Below are 7,222 nucleotides of genomic sequence, written 5' to 3'. Positions count from 1 at the left end.
TGGTTGCGGAGACACCCTGATTCTGGGTTCCTCCTGGGAATGAGGGTGAAGGATGGGGTGAAAGAGACGGGCTTCCCAAGAAGGGCCACCCCAGGTTCTAGGGTCCCTGGACGAAAGGAGGCTCTCTGTATGGCGTGGGTAGGTGTCGGGGGACACGGGGGTGGGGGGGGAGGGTGGTGCGTGTGAGGGCCTGCTGGTGTGATTGGGAATCAGTGTGAGTGGGTGTGTGCTGTGGGGAGCCGTTTGTGACTTAGCACCACACAGCTGTCCAGTTTCTAATTGAGGAGTCTCACGATGACCGCTAGGCTAACCGTCCATTCCCTCGTTCTGCCCGCACCGGCTGGGAGCAAGGTTTGGGGAAAAGGCATTCCTTCCTCTGTTGGTCTTTCTTTTCCTCTTCGCTTCCCTCTCTGCCTTGTGTGGACTCTCATACCGTTGTTTCAAACATGTGGCAGGGACTCGAGCCTCTTCAGGCTGTGAGTGTCCCGAGGAGTGTTGTGAACGCTGTGCTCCACCCGCACCCCCTGCCCACTCTGGGCAGCCGCCCTTCCAGCCTCTGCTCAGGAGTGGTCTTTCAGACACTTGATTGCGCATGACATCAGAGCGTCTTTGTCCTTCTGTGTCTGACTTGCTTCACTTGAAGTGATGTCCTCCAGCGAGTTCCTGTCGAGGCTCAGGGGTCATGAACCCGACCGGTATCTCTGAGGACGCGGGTTCGACCCTTGGCCTTGCTCAGTGGGGGAAGAATCCAGCGTTGCGGTGAGCTGCGTGCGGCAGAGGTCCCAGACGCGGCTGGTATCCAGCTTTGCTGCGGCTGGGGTGTCGGCCGGTGGCTACAGCTCTGATTTGCCGCCTCGCCTGGGAATTTCCGTGTGCCACGGGGGCAGCCCTCAAACCCCGGAACGAATCGATGAGTAATGTCCTCCAGTTCTCTGTGCATTGCTGCAATGGGTAGGGTTTCCTTCTTCTGTGACAACGGAATACCTTGCTATGGTCTGTATCCACCCCGTTGTCTTTCTCAGTCTGTGTGCCCGTGGACACTGGGGCTGTGTTCTGTTGGGCTCTTGTGTGGTGTGGCGCTGCCGTGATCCTGGGATGGCGGGTCTCTTTACCCGACACCGATGGTTCTTCCTTTAGATGTCCCCCGCAGCAGTGGGACTGCAGGGTCCCGTGCTAGGTCTGTGGGCAGCTTTCCTGAGGACCTGCCATAGGGTTTCCCGTCCTGGCTGGGCCAGCTGACCTTCCCTCCTACAGCGTACAGAAGTCCCAGGTAGCCACATCTTCGCAAACATCTGTTCACGCTTGAAAACACTCCGCGTCCTACCAGGAGGGAGGTGATAGCTCGTTGTGCCTTTGCTTTGCCTTGCCGTTGTGGTGGGTGACTTTGGGAAACGTTCCGTGTGTGTGCCGCTGTCTGTTGTCTTCTGGGACGGAGGCTGTCTCCCAGGCTTCCGCTCACCTACACCTGAGTTACTTGCCTTTTGGGTCAACTGATTTGGCGTTGTTTCCCACAGATTCTGGACATGAGCCCGTGTTTCAAATGTAAGGTTTGCAGATAGCGTCTTCTGCGGGTTGTCTTTCCATTCAGTGGCTCGTTAGACACTGTCCTTTCTGTTTGTCTCTGTGTCATTGAGGTGCCGTGTGGTTTCATTTTCTGCTGTGTAGCAACATGCCCCAGGCGTGTGTGTGCATAAACACAGGTTCCTTTTTGACTGTTATCGTCCGTCCCGGTCCGATTTCGGGAGATCGGATCTAGTTCCCCGTGCGCTGCAACAGGAGGACCTCGTCGTCGCTCCATTCTCAGTGCCGTAGTGGGCATCGACCCCCCCCCCCCAAACTCCCAGTCCGTGCCCTTCACAGCCACAAGTCTATTCTCTGTGTCCGTGGGTTTTGTGGACAGGTTCCTTTGTGCCATGGTTTAGACTCCACATCTAAGTGAGAGCTCTCTCTCTGTCACGTACTTCGCTTTGTATGAGAATGTCTCGATGCACCCCCATTGTTTTGAATGGCATTGGTTTCTTCTTCGATTTTCTGGCTGAGTCGTGAATTCCATGGTGTAATGTGGACCACATCGTCGTGATCCATCCATCTGCCTGTGGACATGAGGTGGCGTCCCTGTCCTGGCTGTTGTGAGTGGTGCCGCCATAACCACACAGGGGCATGTGTCCTTTTTCCTGGATACGTGTGTCCTGATACCTTGCAGGGCGCTCGCTCGGCTTGCTGGGGTCGCATGCTGTGCTGCGTTCCGTTTTCGGAGGCCCCTCCATGGTGTCTTCGGTAGTGGTTGTACCAGTGTACGTTCGCGTCGGCAGTGCTGGGGGGGGACGCCTTTGCTCCAGCCGTGTCTGCGACCGACACCAGCGCTCGCGGCAACGCTGGATCCTTAACCCCCTCAGCGAGGCCAGGGATCAGCCCCGCAAGCTCGTGGTTCCTGGTCGGCTTTGTTTTCCGCTGCGCCCCGACGCCCCGACGGGAACGCCTGGCTTGTTTCTTTGCTGTTGCTGTTGAGGTGTAATGAGTTTTCTTTATGTGTGCTTTGGAGAGGAAACTCACGGGCAGGGGTACCCGTCTCCTCAGTGTTTCTGTAGAGCTGCTGTCCACAGTGTGGCAGCCGCTGTCCAGAGGGAGCCATTTATGCTTCATTGAATTCAGCCAGTAGTTAGGTCTGCCTCTTGCAGTGAACAGAATAAAGCAGCCAATGGTTCACTCCCACGAGCCAGCACGCAAGGGTGTCCGTGCGGCTGGAAGTTCAGGTGTGTCACGCTGGGGCTGAGGCCTCCGGACGGACTCCTAGAAGGGAGGCGTGTGAAGCTCCATCCCTCTGCAGCCCACGATCTCGGACGGTTTGCCACTGTGTCCAATGTTTTATTGATGCCTTCTGAGGCCATAGAGCACGGGGAAGTTCTGAGCACACGGAGGACAAGCCAGGGCGGTGCTGTGTGGCCCCAATCAACCCTAAGTAGGGGTACGAGGTGGGGGACAGGTCGCTAACACCCTCGCTTCCTCGTGTCTGTGTTTCTGCAGCATGGAGCTTGGAGAGTGTGTGTGAGACCGACCTTCGCTGAGAGCAACCTTGCCGAAAGTGATAGAGGTAAGAACAGCTCTCAGGTAGGAGCCAGTGGGAGAGGGTTCCCGGGACACTTGGGTTATGCCTGCTGCTTGGAGGGTGGGGCAGGTGCGTCTGCAGTTGAAAAACAGAAAGAAGTTGGTGTAAAGATGTTCGTCGCCTGTTTTTCCTAAGGAGGGGGGAGCAGGCATGAGATGCCCGAATGTTGGCGTCTGTGCTCACATTGTGTTGACGGGTCTCAGTCCCTGGAGCAGAGGGAGGGTCTGGGCACCTGGAGGAAAAACCAGGGTGATGCTCTGTGACCCGCCGTCACCCGTCGGGGAAGCCGGGGAAAACGGGAGGGCCACTCCTTCTAACTCCTCGATTCCCCGCGGTGTGTTTCTACAGACTCGGTGGCGGAGAGCACCGACTGCCCCAGGATGAGGAGGCTGCAGGTAGGGAAGAGCACGCAGCTGGGATCGAGGGGGAGAGGGTTCCTGGGAGCACCTGGGTTCCACCTGCTGCCGGGAGAGGGCGGGAGGGGGATAGGACTTGGGTGGGTGGCCTAACGAGCGGACCTCCGCTGTGGTGTTTTCCCTCTGAAGTTGATAACCCGAAGGACTGACTTGGGTCCCTGGTCTTTGTTGTGCTGCGTTTGGATTCCTGTCTCCTTCCTTTGAGAGGGAGAATCGCTTTTCCCTCCCGAAGCCGCTCCTTGCAGCTCTTGTGTCTGGCCATTGTGCCAGCTTGCTTTGTGGGTCGCACCCTGAGGGTGCTGTGCCCAAGAGCTGTTGACTTAGTTTCCTTTGTTGCCCTTGAGGGACCTGATGGGGTGGGACGCAACCCTCTCCTAGGGCCTTGACCCTGGAGACCAAGTTTGTCCAGTGAGTGTCAGGTGGCGGGTGAGAAGGCAGGTCTCTCCCTCTGCACGTTTGGGATTTCTGGCCTCCCTGTCGTGGTGTGTCCTCGCGGTGTGTGCTGAGGGAAGGGGCGTTCCCAGAGTTGGATGAGTTGAAGGAGACGTCCTTGGAGTAGGCGTGGTTAACGAATCCGACCTGGAACGATGAGATTGCGGGTTCGATCCCTGGCCTCCTCGCTCAGTGGGTTAAGGATCCGGGGATGCCGTGAGCTGTGGTGTAGGTGGCAGATGCGGCTGGGATCCTGCCTTGCTGTGGCTCTGGCGTAAGCCGGCAGCTACAGCGCCGATGAGACCCCTAGCCTGGGAACCTCCATATGCCATGGGTGTGGCCCTAAGGAAGCGACAAGTATTACAAGAAAAAAAAAATGGTGAAGTCAGGCAGCACAGCGACAGAGATATCGTGCAATTCAACACATAGGCGGCAACTAGGCTAGGCAGACTGTCAGAGCTGGAAAGTAGAGATGGCTAAGACCTGGCAGCAGGGCTGAAGGGGGAGTCAGTCATTCCTGCATGGGTGCAGAGGTCCTATGAGTCACGACGAGAAAGGTTGTTACGGACAGTGGTGCAAAGTACGTAGCATCGGGAAGGCCTGCTCTCCCTCCCCCTGCCTGAGTCTCCTGTTGCCAAAGTATTCCAAAGAGCAGCATTACGTATCTAAGAAGAGAAGAGAGGTGAAGCATTGCGGAGGATGGAGCGCGAACACAGGAGCACCCTGTGGGAAGAGTAGGGAAGCCGAAATGATCTCCTGCCATTTCAGCAGGTGGAGGAATGTGGCCGGAGGTGAAAATGGGCAGGAGGACTCGGGAGGCTCTCTCGTGGCAGCAGAGCCGGCATGCTCGTGTTGGCCATTTCTCAGCTGGGGAATACGCCACGGAGAGGTTCCCTTTAGCAAGAGAGGCAGAGGCTCCCTTTCTGAGGTCTTTCAAGGTGCTGTCTGCCTTCCTTCAAGACGTTTCCCCAGGAGGATGGGCCAAGAGGAGCTCCGTCCGTGCCTCATCCCGCCCCCACCCCCAGCCCTCGACTCCCAGCCCATGTCCAGTCGGGTGAGGCGCCCAGAGTACCTCGTGAGCAGCACCACCGCCCTTGCTGACAGTGACTTGTGTGTCCCCCTAGCAATGCACGACGATGTCGTGGAGGCCGGTGGGAGTGAGAAGACCGAGGAGGAGGCCCGGGCTGGGGAAGATGAGGACGAGGCGGCCCCAGTACCTGAGGTGGAGGAGGAGGAGGAGGCGGGCCGGCCCCGTGGAAATGGCCAGCAGGAGTCCCCAGCCATCGCCTGGGCTGAGCCGGACGACGAGCCTGGCCCCAAGGTAAGCTCACCTTTCTTGATGTGAGGTTGGAAAAGGCGCGTCCTTTCTTCTTGGATGTACCTCCTTCAGAAATGGAAGTCTGAGAAAGTCCATTGTCGATGATATATGCAGATTGCTCTGCGGAGGAATGTCGAGTCCAAGTTTGGTACCAAGCAGTAACTCCTTCCAAGGGGCATTTGCAAAAGGGACCGCATCAGTTCCCAAGTGTACAGTAGGGAGCATATGTCTTTGAAGAAGCCGGAATGTTGTTTTGTCTTGTTCATCTTTTTTTTTGCCTTTTCTAGGGCCCCTCCCGCGGCATATGGAGATGAGGTTCCCAGGCTAGGGGTCTGATCGGAGCTGTAGCCACCGGCCTACGCCAGAGCCACAGCAACGTGGGATCCGAGCCGCGTCTGCCACCTACACCACAGCTCAGGGCAACGCCGGATACTTAACCCACCGAGCAAGGCCGGGGATCGAACCCGCAACCTCATGGTTCTTGGTCCGATTCGTTAACCACTGTGCCACGATGGGAACGCCAAAGAAGCCTGAATGTTTGTTAAATGTACGAGGACTTGGGAGATCTTCCATGAAAAGCTGGCGCCTTTTCCAAAGGGGTCTTCGCCGTGTTCTTTTGGGGAAACTGACTCAACTCTGCCTTGTGTCTGCGTGCCTGCGGTGCCCAGCGGCAGGAAGACCTGTGGCCGCAGTGCAGAGGATGCTGTGACACTCACCGTGTTTTCTCTTGTCTCCTCACAGGTGGACGGGGCGGACGATGAAAGCTGTGAGTATTCTGGAGCCCGGCTCTGCTGAGGAGAAGTCCAGGTGTTGAGGAATCGGGGGGGGAGGAGGCGGGGTGGGGGGGGGGGCTTTCCTGCTCCTTTGGTTGCGGAGACACCCTGATTCTGGGTTCCTCCTGGGAATGAGGGTGAAGGATGGGGTGAAAGAGACGGACTTCCCACAGAAGGGCCACCCCAGGTTCTAGGGTCCCTGGACGAAAGGAGGCTCTCTGTATGGCGTGGGTAGGTGTCGGGGGACACGGGGGGGGGGGGGAGGGTGGTGCGTGTGAGGGCCTGCTGGTGTGATTGGGAATCAGTGTGAGTGGGGTGTGTGCTGTGGGGAGCCGTTTGTGACTTAGCACCACACAGCTGTCCAGTTTCTAATTGAGGAGTCTCACGATGACCGCTGGCTAACCGTCCATTCCCTCGTTCTGCCCGCACCGGCTGGGAGCAAGGGTTTGGGGGAAAGGCATTCCTTCCTCTGTTGGTCTTTCTTTTCCTCTTCGCTTCCCTCTCTGCCTTGTGTGGACTCTCATACCGTTGTTTCAAACATGTGGCAGGGACTCGAGCCTCTTCAGGCTGTGAGTGTCCCGAGGAGTGTTGTGAACGCTGTGCTCCACCCGCACCCCCTGCCCACTCTGGGCAGCCGCCCTTCCAGCCTCTGCTCAGGAGTGGTGTGTCAGACACTTGATGCGCATGACATCAGAGAGTCTCTGTCCTTCTGTGCCTGACTTGCTTCGCTTGAAATGCTGTCCTCCAGCGAGTTCCTGTCGAGGCTCAGGGGTCATGAACCCGACTGGTATCTCTGAGGACGCGGGTTCGACCCTTGGCCTTGCTCAGTGGGGGAAGAATCCAGCGTTGCGGTGAGCTGCGTGCGGCAGAGGTCCCAGACGCGGCTGGTATCCAGCTTTGCTGCGGCTGGGGTGTCGGCCGGTGGCTACAGCTCTGATTTGCCGCCTCGCCTGGGAATTTCCGTGTGCCGCGGGGGCAGCCCTCAAACCCCGGAACGAATCGATGAGTAATGTCCTCCAGTTCTCTGTGCACTGCTGCAATGGGTAGGGTTTCTGTGGTCTGTATCCATCCCGTTGTCTTTCTCAGTCTGTGTGCCCGTGGGCACTGGGGCTGTGTTTCTGTTGGGCTCTTGTGTGTGTGGCGCTGCCGTGATCCTGGGATGGCGGGTCTCTTTACC

Source organism: Phacochoerus africanus, unplaced genomic scaffold (assembly GCF_016906955.1).
Source record: "Phacochoerus africanus isolate WHEZ1 unplaced genomic scaffold, ROS_Pafr_v1 Scaffold_58, whole genome shotgun sequence".
In the NCBI taxonomy this organism is placed as follows: Eukaryota; Metazoa; Chordata; class Mammalia; order Artiodactyla; family Suidae; genus Phacochoerus; species Phacochoerus africanus.
Note: the sequence above shows the minus strand (reverse complement) of the source record.